Source organism: Ambystoma mexicanum, chromosome 2q (genome assembly GCF_040938575.1).
Source record: "Ambystoma mexicanum isolate Mex_15411 chromosome 2q, UKY_AmexF1_1, whole genome shotgun sequence".
NCBI classification, from domain to species: Eukaryota; Metazoa; Chordata; class Amphibia; order Caudata; family Ambystomatidae; genus Ambystoma; species Ambystoma mexicanum.
In genome coordinates, this window is record NC_090924.1 from 779,318,404 (window position 1) to 779,339,833 (window position 21,430).

At 47.1% G+C, this 21,430-nt stretch overlaps 1 protein-coding gene across 1 annotated transcript in view; it reads right to left on the reverse strand.

The window, feature by feature from the left end:
- The window catches only part of ADARB2 (adenosine deaminase RNA specific B2 (inactive)), a 1,587,200-nt gene that overhangs the window by 680,754 nt on the left and 885,016 nt on the right, over positions 1-21,430 (reverse strand). The window lies entirely within an intron of this gene.

A 21,430-nucleotide genomic window follows, 5' to 3' on the forward strand; every position in this document is an offset into this window, starting at 1 on the left:
TGGTGGAGGCTGCCCCTGGTGGCTGGGGCATGGGGGTGCAGGGGGACATGTGTGGGAGCCTGGTGGAGGCTGCCCCTGGTGGCTGGGGGTGGGGGTGCAGGGGGACATGTGTGGGAGCCTGGTGGAGGCTGCCCCTGCACTGCTGGGGGTGGGGGTGGTGGTAGACATGAGTGGGGGCCTGGTGGAGGCTGCCCCTGCACTGCTGGGGTTGGGGGTGATGGGAGACATGAGTGGGGGCCTGGTGGAGGCTGCCCCTGCACTGCTGGGGGGTGGGGGTGGTGGTAGACATGAGTGGGGGCCTGGTGGAGGCTGCCCCTGCACTGCTGGGGGTGGGGGTGCAGGGGGACATGTGTGGCGGCCTGGTGGAGGCTGCCCCTGGTGGCTGGGGGGTGGGGGTGGTGGTAGACATGGGTGGGGGCCTGGTGGAGGCTGCCCCTGGTGGCTGGGGGGTGGGAGTGCAGGGGGACATGTGTGGGAGCCTGGTGGAGGCTGCCCCTGGTGGCTGGGGGGTGGGGGTGCAGTGGGACATGTGTGGGAGCCTGGTGGAGGCTGCCCCTGCACTGCTGCGGGGTGGGGTGGTGGTAGACATGAGTGGGGGCCTGGTGGAGGCTGCCCCTGCACTGCTGGGGGGTGGGGATGATGGGAGACATGGATGGGGGCCTGGTGGAGGCTGCCCCTGCACTGCTGGGGGGTGGGGTGGTGGTAGACATGAGTAGGGGCCTGGTGGAGGCTGCCCCTGGTGCCTGGGGGGTGAAGGTGGTGGTAGACATGGGTGGGGGCCTGGTGGAGGCTGCCCTTGCACTGCTGGGGGTGGGGGTGGTGGTAGACATGAGTGGGGGCCTGGTGGAGGCTGCCCCTGCACTGCTGGGGGGTGGGGGTGATAGGGGACATGAGTGGGGGCCTGGTGGAGGCTGCCCCTGCACTGCTGGGGGGTGGGGGTGGTGGTAGACATCGGTGGGGGCCTGGTGGAGGCTGCCCCTGCATTGCTGGGGGGTGGCGGTGGTGGTAGACATGGGTGGGGGCCTGGTGGAGGCTGCCCCTGCACTGCTGGGGGGTGGGGGTGGTGGTAGACATGAGTGGGGGCCTGTTGGAGGCTGCCCCTCCACTGCTGGGGGGTGGGGGTGGTGGTAGACATGAGTGGAGACCTGGTGGAGGCTGCCCCTGCACTGCTGGGGGGTGGGGGTGGTGGTAGACATGGGTGGGGGCCTGGTGGAGACTGCCCCTGGTGGCTGGGGGGTGGGGGGTGGTAGACATGGGTGAGGGCCTGGTGGAGGCTGCCCCTGCACTGCTGGGGGGTGGGGGTGGTGGTAGACATGAGTGGGGGCCTGGTGGAGGGTGCCCCTGGTGGCTGGGGGTGCAGGGGGACATGTGCGGGAGCCTGGTGGAAGCTGCCCCTGGTGGCTGGGGGGTGGGGGTGCAGGGGGACATGTGTGGGAGCCTGGTGGAGGCTGCCCCTGGTGGCTGGGGGGTGGGAGTGCAGGGGGACATGCGTGGGAGCCTGGTGGAGGCTGCCCCTGGTGGCTGGGGGGTGGGAGTGGTGGTAGACATGGGCGGGGGCCTGGTGGAGGCTGCCCCTGCACTGCTGGGGGGTGTGGGTGATGGGAGACATGAGTGGGGGCCTGGTGGAGGCTGCCCCTGCACTGCTGGGGGGTGGGGGTGGTGGCAGACATGAGTGGGGGCCTGGTGAAGGCTGCCCCTGCACTGCTGGGGGTGGGGGTGATAGAGGACATGAGTGGGAGCCTGGCGGAGGCTGCCCCTGGTGGCTGGGGGGTGGGACATGACCAGGGGTGCGTGGTAGTACCCTGTGGTGTGGGCTGCCTGCAGGGGCCGTGGAGGGTGTAGAGGGAACACCTGGGAGGACCCACATGGCCAATGGCCCCAGCACCACCGAAATACACGTACCCTGCTGAAATTGTGTGTGAATCTTCCCGCGCACCTCGGAATACACGTACCCAGGCCAATCGCGTGTGGAACTTCCCGCGCACCCCGAAGTACACGTACCCAGGCCAATCGCATGTGGAACTTTCCACGCACCCCCACCGACCCAGCCAATCGCGTGTGGAACTTCCCACGCACCCCGTAGTACACGTACCCAGGCCAATCACATGTGGAACTTCCTGCGCACCCCGAAGTACACGTACCCAGGCCAATCGCGTGTGGAACTTCCCGCGCACCCCCACCTACCCAGGCCAATCCCGTGTGGAACTTCCCGCGCACCCTGAAGTACATGTACCCATGCCAATCGCGTGTGGAACTTCCCGCGCACCCCCACCTACCCAGGCCAATCGCGTGTGGAACTTCCCGTGCACCCCGTAGTACACGTACCCAGGCTAATCTCGTGTGGAACTTCCCGCGCACCCCGAAGTACACGTACCCAGGCCAATCGCGTGTGGAACTTCCCGCGCACCCAGGAACACACGCACATGCTATTTTTCACACAGCGGGTGTCCGTGTTTGTCGGTGCCCCTTTGCACCTCATTTGTCCTAGAGGGCCACTGTATGGCTCATTCATCATGGCTGTATATGGGTGCTTTATGTTAGCGCACATTTTGGTGCACATTTTTTTAAGTCGCAGGGGCGCTACCGCCTGCTTTTTTGTGGCGTACTTGTTTGGCCCTGTGCGCGTCTTTGACCGTGCGCTGGTTTGCCCTATTCGATTCCATGAATACGGGTTGTAGGCGAGCGTGTGGGCGTTCCGCGCACTTGCCTCCTGTACTACCCCCGTGACGCCCATATTTTCACGCGTTGTTCCCCATTCCGAGTGTTACGTCCCGTGTTCCGCCTACTTTTGTGATGTGCGCCGCGCTATGTGCGATTTCGCAGTGGCCGTGGCGCACGCTGTTGGATGACCTGTGCGCCGGCGTGCGCGCCGCACATTTTTAGCACACATCCAATGTTTTTCTCGCGCACTGACTTCCATGAATCGCTGTGCGCTGGTTTCCCTGCAATTTTCGCACTTGCACTGCGATTTTCGCACTTTTCCTGCGATTCGCACGTTTTGGCACCTCTGCGCGGGAATTTTCGGCGCACATTTTTTCCATGAATCGACCCCATAATGTCCCTGGAACTAACATTTTTCCATGAATTTCAAAGGGTTTGTTACACCCTGTAACTAAAGTTTTTTCATTGAATTTCAAGGGTTTTCTTATTCCATAGATTTTTAGAACATTACCCGGCCACTAGCCATGGACTTTGGCCTTGGCTGGTGGACATGGCCGTACACTACCAAACCACTAGCCACAGGCTTTAACCATGGCAGGTGGGTACTGCCACTCTATATTTTAAAACACTTGCAACCCATCGCACAAAGACGTTCATCAATTACAAACTGATTTTGACCTGTTTTGATAGTGGTATTGTTATGTATAAAAGATTGCAGGCTTTGAGAACTCACAATGTTTTTAGACAATGTGCAGTGAGATTTAATTATTTGCCATGGACCACACAGCAGCCTGATACAAACCACTTGTTTTATGTCCGGCCTCTTGGTGACTGCTGTGATACATTGCACAACCCCAACTAACTGTATTTAAGCAGCATGGAAAAGGGAACTAGATGATTGGCTGCAAGAATAACATATGCCCAGTCACTTTTGCCCACATAGCGAAAATCAAAAGCTGGCACTCATGAATGTACGCACAGTAAGTGAACAAGTCAGCTGGGGTAGCACTCATCTAAAAAGTCAGCTACACTGTCACCCAGTGCCCCATGAGCATTGGATGACAGTGAGAGTCATATAGTGAAAATAAATATTTCCGACATGTTGATATCCATTGTTATTATTTATAGATCCCCAAGTGTTCTTCCTCTCTTTGAGGAACACCTGATAAGCCTTTTGAACAAAATCACCAAGATCAACACCCCAGTCCTGGTGTTGGGTGACTTTAATCATTGGGCTTATTCCCCCATCAGAAATTGCCACTGTATCCCTACTGGGTACTCTCGGAGCCATAAGGTTCCCGCAATGGATGTCCGGACATACACATAATGGAGGTGATACCCTTGACTAGGTCCTTTCCCACCATCTCACGGTTTCAAATCTCGTTATTAATCCCTGTATCTGGTCCGATCACCACCTGCTCACATTTTGTGTAAATATCCCGTGTCCACCGCCAAGACTAGATACTAATCCCAGATGACTCATTAAAACCAGGAACTGGAAGAACATAACTACCACCCTTGCTCAGATGTAAGCTTGGCTTCTTGGACAACTAGGAGAAGGCTGATGAACTAGCTTGTCACCTCACTGTTACCCTTGAAGGGGCTATTAATTCCTTAGCACCCAGGATAAACCGTTGTGTAAAATCTGAGACACTGAACAAATGTTGGTTTAACTACATAATTCTTCATCTTAGACACCAGAAACAGTCAGACGAAAGTTGCTGGCATAACGAATTCTTCACCCACTTTGGCTGCCTATAAATTGCTGGTCAAACAATTCAAGGAAGCTATTATAATAGCTAAAACTTCCATCTATAATTCCAGGATCCTACTAGCCAAATCCAGCTCGGAAGAACTGTTTGTCATCTTGAATGAATTAAAAAAAAAGCCTCGCCCCACGACTGGCCCAGTGAAGAACGATGATTGGTGTCAAACAATCCAGAACGCTTTTTCTGATAAGGTCTCTTCCCACGTAACTTGGTTAGGGATTCCTTATATGATTCTCCTGAAAGTAAACTTTCCATAGTCTCCAACACATCTTCCTTCAAATTTATACCCAGACTATTTCCCAGATCTTCACTAGCATGAAACCCACCTCATGCTGGGGGGATGTCTGCCGTTAAGGCCTTTTTATTTATTGTATTGATGTGCTATGCCCATGGGTGACTAAGCTAGTTAACCTTTCATTTGCTGAGGGGTCCGTCCCACTCTTCCGTAAGGAAGCTTGGATTATTCTGCTCTTGAAGAAAGACAGCCTTGATCCATTGTCTGTGGAAAACTAGCACCCCATAACCAATGTCACATTTCTCTTCAAAATTCTGGATAAGGTTGCATATTTACAATTCCAGAGCTTCATTGAACAGAACAATATCCTTGGAATACATTAGTCAGGCTTCAGAGCCAGACATGGCACTGTGGCTGCCATGTTGGATCTCAAAGCAAACCTGTTAAACATTGTTGATCATGGCCAACCAGCACTCTTAATGCTCCTCGATTTATCTACCACTTTTGATCTGGTGATCATGACCTATTGGTGGACAGACTGCAATCCATAATAGGCTGCTCTAGCCTGGCTTCACAATGGATCACCTCCTTTCTCGGCCCCCGGAATGCTAGAGTGACTATCAGTGATGCATATTCTAGGTCAGCACCCATCACTTGCGGCATCCCACATGGGTCCTGTATCTCACCTCCTTTGTTCAATATCTATATCATCCCCCCTCTTGAGACTTCTAGACGGCCTGGGTGTCTGGTATACAAACTACGCTGATGACACTCAGGTCATCATGAAACTCTCGGCCCTGTATGCCCAGGACCTACTCAACCTCACTTCTATCTATTCTGCTATCCATGATTGGATGCCAATCAATTCTTTGGCCATCAATACTAAAAAGACTGAACTACTGATTGTAGCTTCTGGCCCTAAACTTAAAACCCTGCCATTGGAGTATAACAGCTTTACTATCTCGAACACTGTCGTCCCTAGGGCCAAGAAGGTGAAGACCCTTGGTGAAGACCCTTGGTGTCACACTGGACACCAAACTGACAATGAATACGCATGCTGTCCAGATTCGCTCGTCAATAAACTGCTTTGCAATATCTGCCCTTTTGTTCCACATGACAATGCCTCCATTCTAGACTCTGCCTTTGTCTGCCTTTGCCTTTGTCAATGCCCCTCTGGACTAGACTACTCTAACAGTCTCCTGAGCGGATGCTCTCAGTCCAACTTATCTGCACTTCAGATAGTTCAGAAAGGAGCCGTGCATGCCATCACTGGCTTATCTAAAAGGGCTCACAGAACAGCTTCCAGGCAGGAACTTCACTCGCTTCCTATAAAAACACAGAGTCACTCATAAGATTCTTACACTCACTCACAAGTGTGTACTCAATACAGCTCCAAAATACCTCAATGACTGCCTTGAGCCCTACGTTCCATCACGACCCTCAGATCCAAAGATCAACTCAGACTGGTGCAGCCTAGGCTTAGGCTGGTAAAAGCCAAAGGTTGCAGTTTCGAATTTCTGGGTCCAACTGCCTGGAATGCACTCCTGAACGTCATCAAAGCTACTGTAATGGCAACTAAATTTAAGAAAAGGCTGAAGACCGATCTCTTCAACCTTCCTCCTGACTGACACCACTGCTCTGCTAAAATTGCTTGACTATCTCTGCTTTGTCTATATTGTCTGTCTATTGGATTGCCTTTTTACTCATCTACCTGTTACGCATGTCCGTTCTGTCTGTCTCTGTCTCTATGTGCGCTCTGAGGCCTTTGAGCACGTAGCGTGTTTCATATAAATTTAAATAAATATATCTTAAAGTGAAATATACAAATGTAGTTCAATTGACCTTCCCCCTAGTAGAAAGTGCACAAGACAAAATAGCATTGAACTTTTAACAAAATGTATGAACACCATAAAATGTTCCAATAAATATGCTGGTGCCCACCTTTTAAACCCAGCATTCTATCATGAAATATTCCCTGGTAAACAAAATCCCAATACAAAACAAGTGCTTGTGGTCTTGTGGGTAAGCGTCTGCAGTGGGAACATGACAACCTGAGTAAAATTCTGGCAGTCAAATACTTGAGCAAGCTTGCCAATCTAATAAAAAAACAAGGGGTTGTATTAAGAAAACAAAACAACGCAGTTTCATCCTAATGCCTATTCATTTTCCCAAAGACATAAAAGGGTACATTTTGCCGGATCACATAGCCCAAACCGCTAGATAGATTTTTACCAGGTCTGAAACAACTTGGGCATGAAGTGTTGACTCGCGATCCTTTTGTAGTTTGGGGTTATTCCGTCCATTACTTTTTAAAATATTTGATGGAGAAGGGGGTGCCTTAGTGAGGGCCTGGGGGGGGGGGCTAAAAAGCATTTTTTTCCAGACGTTTTTCTGATATTCATGGCTATAAAACTGCATACACATAGCCGCGGCTATCTGAGGTCCATACTGAAATAGGCATCCGTGACTCCCATCCATGCAGCAACCAGGAACAACCCTGCTTAGCTTCAAAGTGAGAAAGGGCCAGCCCCAAGTTATGCATGTATCACAGCAGTCACCAAGAGACCAGCCATAAAACAAGGGGCTTGTAGCATGCAGATTAACTAAAGTGTGTGATCCTTGGCAAGTAATTAATTCTCACTGCACATTGGCTTAAATAATGGTGAGTTCGCAAAGCCTACCATCTTTTTATACATAACAATACCACAGTCAAAACAGGTCAAAATCAGTCTGTGACTGATGAACGTCTTTAAGCAATGGTTGCATTAGGGTGTATTATTGTACTTTGCCACAATTCTAACTCTAAGAAATGTGTCACTATTTTAGCAGCGTTTTACAATTTTAATAAACCAAAGAGTGAACTCCATTGACAATTGTATAGTCTAGAAATGTTATTAAATTGGAAGTGAATGTTAAAATGTACTCTTTATGTAAACTTTAAAAGTAAAGAAATGGTAAATAGCAGAAAACTAATTTCAGTTTTGGTTTCGGGGTATGGGTTGATTTTGGAAAAGCTGTCATTTATCCTGAGATGCACATCTGTAACTAGGAAGCAGCCATTTTAATGACTGTAGCACGGGCATGGTTAATCTGAACCACAACAGCCCCCGCCCATGACATGGGATACCCCACAACTGAAAGGGAATGATTTGGGAGCTCCTCTATATTAATTTATGCGTTGCTGGTTCAGTGGACGTGGTGCACAGCTTGCCTAGCTACAAACACAAGTGACACAGGCTGTAATTTAACTGAGTGTTGCTATAGTAGGTTGAACACAATGAGTATTGGTCTGCCGTGTTCTCTCTTTCCACTTATATCTTTCTCTATGTTGTTGTGACTGAACCTGTGGTCACACAGGCCCGTCAGATCAGTGCTGGGGGCACCCAGCGTATTCTCCAGTTGTTACTTTTGCGGGCTGGCTCACAGGCACACGGGCCAGTCTAAGGTTTCCTGGGGTCACCGAGCACACACTAACGGGTTCAGGGATCACTTGGCTTGCTGTGGTCACACGGCCAGACAGCTGCCGGGGGCTCCTGGACTAGGAGCTGCTCTGTGTTCACACAGTGGAACAGTAGCCAGGTCACATATGCTGATCAGGGGGAACCCGATCAGCAGAGCAGCAGGACCGTGATCAAGCGGGTTTGGTCTACAGGCCCAATGAAATGAGACACAGAGATAGAAGTGCCACGACATGGAGTCTGCCGCCTTTCTGAGGCACGCGCATGCTCAGGCTCCTTTTATTAACAGTGTCTCTTGACAAAAGGGGCAACGCCAAACTCCTCCTTTTCCATAACAAATAAAACAAAGACAAATATCACTGGACCGCAAATGAATCAACAGTTATGAACAGCAATACTTGGACCGCTTGGGAATCGTAGGATAAAATAATTACAGATACATTGGGACTCAGGCAGTTACAAACATTAAAACATACACCAAGCACTCTGTAAATATATTTCGGGTGACAGTCGGAGTTGGTGGACTGCTGGTGGCATGTTGGTAGTTCTACCACATTCTGAGGGAAACTTTATTCACCATGGCAGATGGGAAAAACCTCAACCAACGGACACCATGTTCAGTCACTGCAACCATATTGAGCATTCAGACAGGATCACAGCTTCACACACAATTCGTTACTGGGACCACTTTAAGCACATCAATGACATGCAGACTCACAGCATCCAAAGTACATATTTAATGAGCCTTCTTTGAGTATTAGTTGGGGCTGCAGGAATCCGGTTCAAACTTGCACTTCTCAGGGCAGTATCATCCAGGGTGCCCCCTGTTGATCGGGGGACACCCAGATTAGCAGGGCAGCAGCACCGTGATCACACGGGGTAGGCCTGCAGGCCCAACAAAATGAGATGCAGAGATAGAAGTGCCATGACTTGGAATCTTCTGCCGTTCTGTGGCACGTGTGTGCTCAGGCTCCTTGTATTAATAGTCTGTCATGACACATCCTTAAAGGGGCAACACCACATATGTCTCTCTTTCCCTGCCCCTTCCGTGCATCTCTTTAAATCTATCCCACCCTCTTTCTCAGTGTTCCTCCTCAATGCTCTCCACTCATTCTTTGTCCTGCTCTTTCGTTCAATTTCCCCTCTCTCCTTATTTCCAGTCTTCCCTTCACGCCTCACTATATCGTTCCCCCTTTGTCTCTCTAGCTCTCTCTCGCCCTCTGTTGACCTCACTTTGTTCAAATATTTTGCTCTCGCCTTCTTTCGCTTTCTCTCTCCCATGCTGCCTCTGCCTAGCTCTTGCCTTTCTTCTCTACCCCTCTCTGTGCCTCGCGCTCTCTGCTCTGTTTCTCAATTACTTTTTCTTTCCTTACTTTCTCCCTCATTTCCTACTCTTTTTCCCTCTCACACCCTCACTCTCTCTCTCTGCTTTTCTCTTTCCCTCAAGCACCCTCTTTCTCCCTCCCCTCTCTCCCTATCTGTCTCTGTCTCTCTGGTTTTTGCCCCATGGTCCTCTCTTTTGCCCTCTCCCCATGTCTCCCTCTATATTTGTAGCACTATCATGCTCTGTCTGCCTCACTCATTCGCTAGAGCTCTCTCTCTTTGATTACCTCTTTCACTATCTTCCACTCTCGCCTCTCTCTAATATATCAACATATCTCTATTTCCTTTAACCTGACTCCTTTTTGTGATTATCTCTACCCTTCCCTCCTTTCCTTCACTATCTCTCTTCTCTGTGTCCTCACTCCATAACTCGCTCCCTATCTCTCCTGCCCACCCGCTTTCCTCTTTAACACTACTTATTGCTGCAACCTCTCTCTGTCTCTGTCTCTCTCTCTCTCTCTCTCTCTCTCTCTCTCTCTCTCCATCGTTCTCGCATGCACTCTCTTTCTTACACACACACACACTCTCTCTTTCTCTTGCCTTCTCTCATCCTGATATTCAAATTCTGCCCCTTTTCAGCCCCCTCCCAAATTGCAGAATACATTGGCTTCCACAACGTGCAAGAGATAGATTTTAGCAGAAAATCACAGTGGCTTTTAATATGTGTTCACACTGGGGTCTATCTTTAGGTGCTTTTCTAACACACTCAATTATCAGGCACAATGACAATGCGGGCGGGAAGCTGGGGAACAAAGAAAGCTCCCTTTTTGCAAGGTATTCAGACAGGAAAGGGTCATTTATTAAGCATTAAGTCAATGTGTGTTTAGTGGAATATGAGCACTCCTGAATAGGATGGCACTGAGAGAAGTGGGAGGGCTTGGTGTTCGCACGTAAAATGATACAGCACTGTCATATTTTACTCCTCTTTGGCAACAGTTCTAGCTGTCCGAGGCCGTGAATTAGGGAGGCTGTGAATCTTCCTTGAGGAGAGATATGCCAGGATTATCGACGGCAGATTTACGGGCGGCGCATAAGAAGTGGCTCTTGAGGGCCGCCATGTTGCCTGGCCTTTGTTTATCTTCTCACAACGCGTCGGCGGCTGATGCGCATTAAAACACGTTTTAGCCCAGCCACGGCACATGTCAATCGCATATCTACTAACCTAAAAAAATATCTTTTAATGCATCAGGAGAGCAAAGAGGCGGCCACACACCTACTTTCATTAAGCACGGCCTGCATTTAACAAGGACCTCCTTTATAGAAATGCAGTAAGCAGAGCATAGCAATAAAGCACGAGCAGTTCAAAAACGCATGGCAGGAAAGGGGAAATTATGTCAGATAAACAGAGGAAAAATCTGAACCTCAGAGAATGTTTCATTCTTACTTTTGTTATCTGTCACACTGATCTTATCTCGGCTCCCCAAAGAGCTTCACATTTATTTGGAGGAAACCGTGTCATCAAATGCAGCGGCCCTAGAGCGAGCTGTTGCAGGTTTGCAAGATAACAGATATTGAAGGTGGGCGAGGGGGACTGGGGAGGGGGCACAACACGCGGAGGTCTGCGCAAGGAAGGTAATTACCATAGTAAGTGAAGATATTCGATTGTTATTAATATATGCCTGCATGAAGAAAAGCACTAGACCCTTCACTTAAAATTCCTTAACACTCTGCAGGTTATGAGAGCAGCGCGGAAGCTTTTGTGCCTCATGGCAATCTTATTTTCCTCTCAAAATTAATAGCGTAGACGACACCAATTACCGCATTTATTTACTCGGGCGTTTTGCCGCCCTTCTGTTCCATTTCACTCCGTATCTGTTTCCAGCCATTATGCAGAGCGGCCCCAGCCTGACTCGTTTGCATTGCCAGGAGCTTCACAGAACTGTAATGCGTCACTAATAACGACAACGACTAGGCCTCTGGGTCATGGGGCCTGCGAATAACTAGCCATCCGATTCTCCATGCTACATTTGTAGAGATAATATTGTCTCTTTGAAGGTTATCCTGCCACAGAGCAGTCCAGACTGCAAGATCCAGCGTAGGATAAACAGTCAGTTTAAGACGTCTCCAGCTGCGTGTATTGTTAGTTCAGCGCAGCCACAGGTAGACTTTTGTTTTGTCAATCAGTGATTAATGTTTCATTTTTTTAAAGTTTTGAAATGTGTTGAACATACAGAACACTCCAGAGGGTAGGCAGACGATGAAGGGCAAGAGGGTGGCAGTCTACACATCTGACTTTAATGTGCCACTTGAGTGGCACTATTTTCGGCCCGATTTACCTCTAATACACACTCAACACAACCTTCCTAAACACTGTTTATCTTTTTCTCACTAACTCGCTCTGTGGTGACTTGGTCTGCCCTATGGTGCTGTTCCTTAAGTGGAAGGTGTGTGGCACTGCACCATAAGGCAGACCAAGTCACCACACACATCTTGCGCCTTAAGCTTGTCGTTCAGTGTGGAGTGTGGCACACACAGCTTCATGTGCCGCCCCTGGCCACAGGCTTACTGTGAGGAGGAGGAGAATGTGCTCTAGCCGTCCTTTCAAGCACGCAGGCATTCAGGTGCTTGCCGATCGCACCTTACACAGGTGAATGCACATTAGAACACCTCACTGGTCTACCCACCTGCCATGGTAGCTCAAATTTCACGTGCAACTCATCAACTGGTCAAATGCCTTATCAACTGGCTGATCCCTAAATCAACTCGACCCCAAGTTCCAACGTTCTCCATTAGTTTTCATTTTGAAAGTGCTCATTAAACAGTTCATTTCACAACTGCTTTGTTAAAATGTATTATTTGTTAATTGGATTAATTTATCCGCTGCTGTTACTTGTTATTTTTTCTTTGTTTCATGCTGTTTGTTTCCATAGAACTTGTTATTGGTGTGTTTATTAATTCTTGTTCCTTACCAGGGCGTGCATAGCACCTCTCAAGTCCATCACACAACCATTCAGGATCTGACTACATCTAGCACCATGCTTCATCCGTTCTAGATATTGCCACCACAATAAAACACTGCTTTAATTCGACCACTTCTCTCATGCTTACCAAGACCCCTTCCTCTGTGTTTTTGGTCATTCTGTTGCCTGGTTTCTCTTTCCTATCACCTCCTCCTCAAACTTCCCCTTCCTTTGCACAGACTAAGGTCTGGTGACACCCTGGCAGTGTCACATTCTGCCACCTTTCGGACAAGTCCAGGTGCCGTAAGCCCACTACAGTGTTGATGGATGCAGTATAAATATTGGATAACATAACATACATGCTCTCAGAGATGTATTTCTGTTTTTTTTTTTCCATCAGTGGATTACATGTCCTAAAACGCATTTGGCATATTGCTTTTTGCCACACAAATCACATGCATCCTGAGCTTGCTTGTTCCATCTTTTGATGAACTGCCCCTACCCCTGCACTGCTCACCTGAAGTTGCCCTTCACTGGATCACTTTCCCATACTGACCCATTCACACCCGAGAGACTGCTCAATGCTGAGAACTACAGTTCTGGGCCCATCAAGAGTAAAGTACTGGGTGCTGCAGCACAGAAACTGCGTTTCCAGGTTTTGATCTGCTCCAGCATTGTTATTTTGTATGCATTCAGAAAAATAGTAGATTTGGCATCTCAGGTATTTAACACTGGTAGTATTTTTTGTTGTTGGATGTAATACTTGCTTCTTATTGGATGTGTTTTTTAAATGCTCTCATTTTTGTTTGGCAGCCTTTGCATGAATATTAGGAGAAGCTCAAAGCAGCCTGCAGGATAGTGGTGAATGTGTGCTTTTTTAAGTCTTACTTTTTTATTGCGTATTATTTAAATCTACCCCCACTGTTTTGTCAGTGCATACTTGTATTAGGGTGTTTATCATTTCTTCTTTTTATGCAATACGCTCTCCCACAGATGCATTTTTGCTCTTACCATTCAAAGAGTACTTGTTCCAAAATTCATCTGGCATATTGGTGGTATGTATGATACACAGTACATGGATCCTTAGCTTGCTTACTCCACGTCTCAAAGAACCCTCCTGGCTCCTCCTTCTTCATAAACACTGTTGAGTTGCCGCTGCTCTCCACTCTCCACTTTCCCACCCAATCAGTCTTGACAGATTTCTGCATGCAGATTCCTACAGTGCAGTTGTCATGACATCAGTGGCCATCAGGAGAACTTGGCACTATGGAGGGGTGGGCAGGTGTGAACCGGCACCCTCAAGCTAAACCCCTGGCATAGCAGGGCAGCACTTCAAACACAACAAAGTAAGGCATAGGCATGACATGCTGCCATGACAATTGCCAGTGCAGACATTAAAACTGTGAGGGAGATTTTCAGGAGCACCACTTCTGCCAGCTAACTTCTGAACACAATACTGGCCAAGACCTGAACCGGTCTGTTTGCAATGATCCCTAAATTGGGTCCAGCAGTGGTGGACCATGCAACTCTACCGTGAAACAGAAGATACCTCAAAAGGTGAAGGAGGTGGGCACCTCAAAGGCTTAGAAAAAAGTCTGAGTGCATACATCAAGACTAAAACAAATAACACTGTCAGTAGCCCAGGTATATTGTTGTACTTTGTCATGGCAACCTTACATTTCCAGTTGTTATTTCCATTGAAGGGTTTGTAACTTTATGGGGGTAATGCATGCATTGTACTATGTGCTTCCCATCGTGGCCTTCCCATTACAACTGTCTGATTCACCCTCTATTGGCACCAGAAGGGTTTGCTACTGTATTAGCTACAGTACTGTCTATTTTAACTAATGCATGTAGTAGTATTTTTTAATAGGACAGATTATTGCAGTATTGGAAATCTTGACTAACCTTTCCTACTTTTAAAAGGGCTCCAAAGCCTTTCCCTCATCATATAGGCCAATCTCCCTTTTAGACTCAATGTTTAACATGTTTGGTATGGTGATTGTATCTCACCTATAAGTCTGGGTAGAAGCTGAAGGCATTCTGTCTTGTATTCAACTATGATTCTGAGAAGGATTAGGCACCGACGAGCAAGCGTTGAACTTATATCTCATAATTTCTAATTCAGTTCATGTACGAAAGGAAACAATATATTTAGTCTTCATGGTCTTAAGTACTGCATTTGACAAAGTTATTAGAAATAAACCATAGGCTCGTCTATGAAAACTGCCCATTCTCCCTGGTCAAAGTACTTGAGCTTATGCATCTGGACATTGAAGGCATGTGTGCGCTCAGGTCCCAAGGTCATTGCTCTCACTGGTTCTCAGTGAATTCTGGCATTCGACAGGGTTGTGTACTCGCACCACTTCTCTTCTCACTATATATTAACAACCTGTATGAGACATTACTTAATTCTGAGGCCAATGTTCCAGATTTTCGAGATCTGAGGATCTCTGAGCTTGCCTAATCAGATAACACAGTGTTGATGGCGAGGAGCTCTATTTCTCTTCAACGCCTCATAAACGAGTACTGTGAATTTATGAATAACTTATACCTTAGTATTAATGTATTAAAATCTTCAGTTATGATTTGCTCACAGCGTACTAGGGCTGACAAGATACCAAACCTCCATGTTAGCAATGAAATAATGAACATTTCTTCACCCTATGAATATCTAATAGTCCAATTCACTTCAAAGCTTGAGCAAGACCAATTAAAAAAAACTATTTACTGGAATCTTTTGTGTAAAAGGGGGAGTATATAGGTTTGAAAATCAATTGAAGGCTAGTCCAGTGGATACGTTTCTGAGATTATATCTCACTAAAGTGAAGCCAGTGGCACGATATGGAGCTGGAATATGGCCAACAGAAACATTTCAATGCTACAGACCCAGGAAAACTAAATTCTAAAGAAATGACTTGGTCTCCTGTATTCCACACCAAATTCTGTGACACATAATGAACTGGGATGATCATTTCTTGAGTATGAGTTATTAATCCAACATATAAACTTATGGTTAAGAGTCTGGCAGAACAGCAAGGCAATATTAACTCATGACATTTTAAACCACATCATTTCTTCCTCAGAACATAACTTGCTAAGCATCCCTTGGCTTTTATTTTCAGTCATGGCTCATGTTTTATCAGTCAAAACAGCTATAATAATGCATATTGGGCTCTTTTTAAATCTAGCCTGTTAGAACGAATCACCAGTGAATGAGAACCTAACAAAATTATGAAGCCTTCTAACCATTCACATGATATGATGGCTAGCGGTGGAATACAGAAATATATGATCTGGACTAAACACTGAAATTAACAGATATTAATCACGTGTGCTAGGTCAAATTGAATTCCCTTAAGAGCAATAACTGCAAGTTGGGCACATCCTTCAAATACTGATCCCAACTGGCCTTTTTACTGTACTATTCGGGAAGATTTGATTAATTTCATATTTTTTTTGTTCAGCATAGCAATCAATTAGACATAAAACAATAATTCCTTTATTTTGTGATCTGCACTTTAGACAATGTAGACTTGTGTTATTATATTTGCTGTCTGGTGATTCTTCCCTTATGGCTTGGACTCCTTCGACCTATTTGCGGCTATCTTCGGAACGCAGAGAATCCATTTCTAATTTGATTGTATACATACGTGTTCTGTATTTCCATGAACAAATTCGGACTGACAGTGAGTTGCTTTTAATTAACATTTGTGACCTTATTTTCTTCTTTTTGTATCTGTTTTGAACAACCTTTACATTCAATTGTATTGTGTTAGTGATAACTTTGACTGTTTAGGCCCTATACATTTTTGTATCCCTGAATGTAGATAGCACTAGCACTTCATGACTTGATCTTCCTTATTAGGATTTTAGCGATTAAGACTTTTTATTCTTGTGTAGAATGTTGATGGCATTAGCACTTTAAGTCTTGATCTTCCTTCCATTATATTTGTTAGCTGTGGGTGGTTGTAATGCTTTCTATGCTTTGATGCCTCATGCTGTCGAAATAAAGTACTGTACTATGGTCTATTGTGTTCTTACCATGGCAGCCTTTTCAGTTACCAATATCTCATTCCTTTTTTATTGGATTTTCAGGGTTTAATACAGTACTGCTATGCCCTTTATGTTTATAACAGCCCAAGACATTAAGACATTGAAGGTTCTTTTTTATAGCATCATCATCTCTGCCAGTGCTGGTGGTTGCACTGAATGAGTCCTCACAAGGGAAAAACAACATAAAGTCAGAGAAGGTTCAGGGACCAACTAACTCCAGTACCATGGAGAGGGGAAGAAGCAGGGGTCAGAACCTGCCAACAATCTTTGAATGGGGCATTATGCCATGGAGGCAGTATCCATCTGGGTGTGAACTGGTTGGGACAATGAATTTGCAGTTCTAATAAACCGATAACCCGCTATACACATCTATGCATACAGGCTTATTACTGCATTTGCCATACTCTAGAGCTCATAAATATGTCTTGGATACCGGGTAGATAGAAAAGAGCAAGTGAAAAGCTGTAACTACAGACTTGAAATGCATAAAGACACTATTCTATATAGTAACTGTTGGCTAAGGCAACGCTTCCTACATTATTAATCAGGTGTCCCAAGTCTGTATTATCAAACAAGGCATACACTGTTCCATCACATAAAGATGGTGCGTGTCAGTGGGTGAGAGCAGAGAGTTGTGAACTCTCTGTGGATAAGGATTGGCCTCGCCCCTCGGTTTTCATTCAGGTAAATCAAACCCAAAATTCAATTAAAGAAATGTCTTAAGAAATGTGCACAGTTCTTCACAAAATCTGAGCCACGTCACACTAAGTGAATCAAAAACATTTTAATGTACTAAGCAAGCTGTAATGAGAGGAATTTAAAAAAAGGCATTGCAAACTAAATAGTTTATGGAGGGGGCTTGTTATGGCTCTGGTTTGCTATTCAGTTAATTGGGAGTATTTTATGAAAAGCAAACACAGCATTGGAAGTCAAGAAGTTCAAAATCCTTTATAATATGTGGGTGGATTACCCGCCCTGGGGAACTTGATAGCTAGAAGGTGTACCTCCAACTCCTAAGTCAAGAGACAGAAGCCACTAAGCAACAAAGTTAATTATCACCCCAATCGTATTATATTGTACACGTCTTGACCATGTATTGCCTAGTTGTGCATTTTGGTTGTTTGCAGATGTGAGAAGAAAAGCAACAAAGAGTACACAAAAGACAGTGGAGATTAAAAAAAAGTGTGACTGGTTGTGGAGATGGAACGAAAAAAGTGGCATTTGATGCAAGAGGTATGAATCAACAAAGTTATGATGGCTGGTTTCTCCCTCAGCATCCCCTTTCCGCCCATCCTTCAGTTTATTGAGAGATCCACATTATCTGCATCCCAAAACCCATTAAGATTGACACACAGTTGAGGACCATTCAACCTAAAGGCCAAATTCATTTATTGTCAAACATTGGCAAGTAGTTTCAGTAGCGTTGGAAAGGTCGATGGGAGAGAAGGCAGCCCTTGGAGAGTCAACGTTGTCATTGAAGAAAGTCAGCAGATCTCCAGAGAGGGTGAACACTGAGTCAGGAGGTTCCTAAATTGGTTTTATATGTGGCAGTTCCTTTTACCTATGAACGAGTTAATTAGTAGTACTCTCAGCATCTTTTACAGAGAACAAGATGTGTTTTTTCTTTGTCCTAGTGTAGCCAGATCTAGAACCTCCTTGGTGAATGGCTCATGCAATGCAATCAGAAGGTGATTGAGTTTGAGATCATTGCCACTCTAGTGGGCAGGCTGTACATTTTATCTGTTGAGGCATCAGTGAAGCAATTATTCTGTTTACCCTGGATACAATTAAAGTTGTTATACTTACGTTGAACACATTGTTAACAGCAGTTTTGGATTTCATTTGAAGACGTGCTAGCATATCTAATGGGACCTCCATGGTGAGTCCCTAGATTGGTAGACAAGAGCATATTTAAAAGCATGTGGGTGGCACTTTGTCTCTGTCCTGTGCTAGGTAGGTGGACCTTATGGGTAGAGTGGACTAAACTTGGACTTGAGTTTATCAATACAGAACACAATGGGAGCCCCACAGAGAGTGAGCCAGGGGACCTAGCTGCTTATGTCAGGGGCAGCTCGGCCACCCGAGGGCTGTGGCGAGTGATGGCCCACCCGGGGGACAGACCTGACAGGCCCATGCAGCCTCAGGGGCCTGGGAATTGTACAGGGTACTGCCTGGCCGAAAAAGAACATTGCAGCCTGGACCGCATGAAGGGGTGGCCCTGGGTAGCCTGCTGGTCCATGCGCCCTGTCAGCCCACCTGCCCACCTCGTGGTTGGTGAGGTGGCCCAGCTAAAGTCCTTTTGGGCAGTGAAACCAGGCACCAGCCTGGGAGGTGAAATGTTGTGAGTGCGCTCCACACCAGAGGGTGGAGCAGTAAAGAAAAGTCCCCGGCTGGTTCGCTGGCCATCCCGAGTGAAGAACGCGCAAGGTGCAAAGTCCCGGGATGCTCCGTCGGGCAGCATGGTTGAAGCAAAGTCCCAGCCTGCCCCGACGCTCCTCCCCTATGCATCCACCAACACATTGTTGAGGGGGTAGGCCCAGAAGAAAGGAAGACCAAAGGCATGCAGCAGTGATCGAGGCAGCATCCCCGTTGCCAATTATTAAATATTAAGTAGAATGTTAAGTAGGGAAAATTAGAATTATGTATAGGTGACATTTTATGTAGGGTTAAAGCTAAATAGGGGGATGTTAATTACACGTAGGGCTATTAAATAGGAAAAAGGGGGTAGATGGGTGGTACCTTGGCTTGAGGTAGCGGGATAGTGTGGTGGTCTGCCTGAGGCCGCTAAGTGAGATGCAACCACCCACAGATGCCATCCTCTGGCCTCACACTCCATGTGGATGGTACCTGAGTTTGTACAAGGGGTCTGCTGCATCAGATTCACCATAAAGGTCCCAGTGGCCCCTCCAAGGAAGGGTCAGATGACGTAGCAGCTCTTCATTTAGTTGGTGGTCATGCCAGGGGAATCCTAAGGAATAGGGAACAGTAAAGGGGAGGGTATTAAAGGTATACGTGATTTTATTTATAAATATAGAGGGGTCTCCATTGGGATCCCTATAAAATTCACTCTGGTGTCTGTGTCCATTAGTGATCTAAGAACCCAGGGTGTAGCCCATTTTTTGTAAACAGCGGTTTTATTTGGCAAGTGCAGCACCACTTCCTACCCAGTGGCCCTGGGGGGAGGAGGTGGAGGCTTCCATGGGAACTGCCCTGGTGTGGGGTGAGGCAGGGTATACATATACCCAGACCAGTGCTGGAAAAAGGGGCCACAAAACGGCCCAGCTAAGAAATGGCAGCACCTGCACACTAGTTACAAAACACCCTTTGCTACACTTTAGTTCTGCGACATTTGAAAATTTAGCCCACAATATTTGTCTTGTGCTGTTGTGGTACACCCATCAATAATTTGTTTTCCAACAACTGAACTTGCCCTAGAATATGTGGCCAGCTGAGGTGGCAGGCAGATGCTTCCTGAGTGTGCTCTGTGCTCTGCTGCCTGTTTGGTGCTTTCCTGCCTGAATATGTGATCAGCTATGCTCCTGCAGTTCGGCTGGGTTATCGAAGCAGGATGGGCACATAGGTATGTCGTGTTGGACCCTGAGGAGTGCCTGTTTCAGCAAGAAAGAACTCTTCATAATGCATGACCCGATCATCCAAGATGGCTCAGAGGAGGGTATGTGATGGCGGCCCTCAGCATAGTGCGAGCGATCTGTGAGCCCTGCAGCAATTGATCCCCTGAGTCAGAGGTTTGGAGTGGAGACTTGGCAGAGGCCCTTTGTGGCGTTGCAGGATCAGAGATCCCTTTGCGGGTGACACCTTGTCTCATGAGCTAGCCACGAGAGCTGCATCTGAGGCAGGGAGGAGAGACGTGGGAGCTCCCACAGTAAGCGAGCAGAGATCTGTCGGCGCCTAACATACCATGTCCTTTGTGGAGTGCGTTGCAGGGCCCCGAAGGGGCTTGGCTGCAGAGCTGCCAGTTGTCAGAGTCTGAGAGCTGTGTAGCCTGCTGGAGCGCGGGAGCCCAGGTGGGCAAAGCCTAGGTCCATGTTCATGGACATATGATTTCTGGAGGAAGGCACATTGCAATCTGGGGCTCCTAATGGGGGCTGGAGTGCGTAGAGCACCCAGATACTTGGCGGGTCAGCGGGCAGGGTCGCAATAGAGGTACGGTACCCTGGGGGTAGCAGAAGACACCCTGCAGAGGCTGGTTCTGGGGGAAGTGGGGAGGGCTGTAGATTCTATTCCATCAAATAAAACCCTAGGCCCCGATGGGTTTTGGGAATGGCTTTTATAAAACATTCAAACCGCGGCTAGTAACACTGCAGACCAAGCTATTTAACATGATTCAGGACAAGGCAATTGTTTTGAGGAACACGGGTTCCTCTTCCAATGTTTTACTTTTAAGCCAGGCAAGGACCTAACGGAATGTGGGAGCTACCACCCCATATCTCTTCTGAATACGAGCGCTAAACTATACTCCAAAATGTTATCCTTGCGCTTAATGGTGGTACTCACCAAGGTTATCCATCCGGTTCAAGCGGGATTCATACTGGGCCGACACACAAGACTATAAAAGAAGGGCGATTGATATCATTGAGTGGGTCTGAAATTCTCGATTTCCGTTCTGTACATACATGAGCATTCGATAGTATGGATTGCGTCTACCTCCAAATGACCCTGTCGTCACAGAGATGGTCATGGCAAACTTTCAAATTCCATCTTTGAAACTACCACTTAATGGGGACTCTCGTGAGGGGATAGTGATCAAGAGCGGTACGCGACAGGGTTTCCCCGTCTCCCTGTTAATATTTTCCATGGCCATGGAACCGCTTGCCAGTGTAATACAGCTGTAGAAGGGAATAAGGGGGGTGGAAATGCTGGGATTGCACATAAAACAGCATTATATGTAGATGATTTGTTACTGTTCATGCAAAACAACTCACATATGCTGCCAATGGTAAGGTTGGT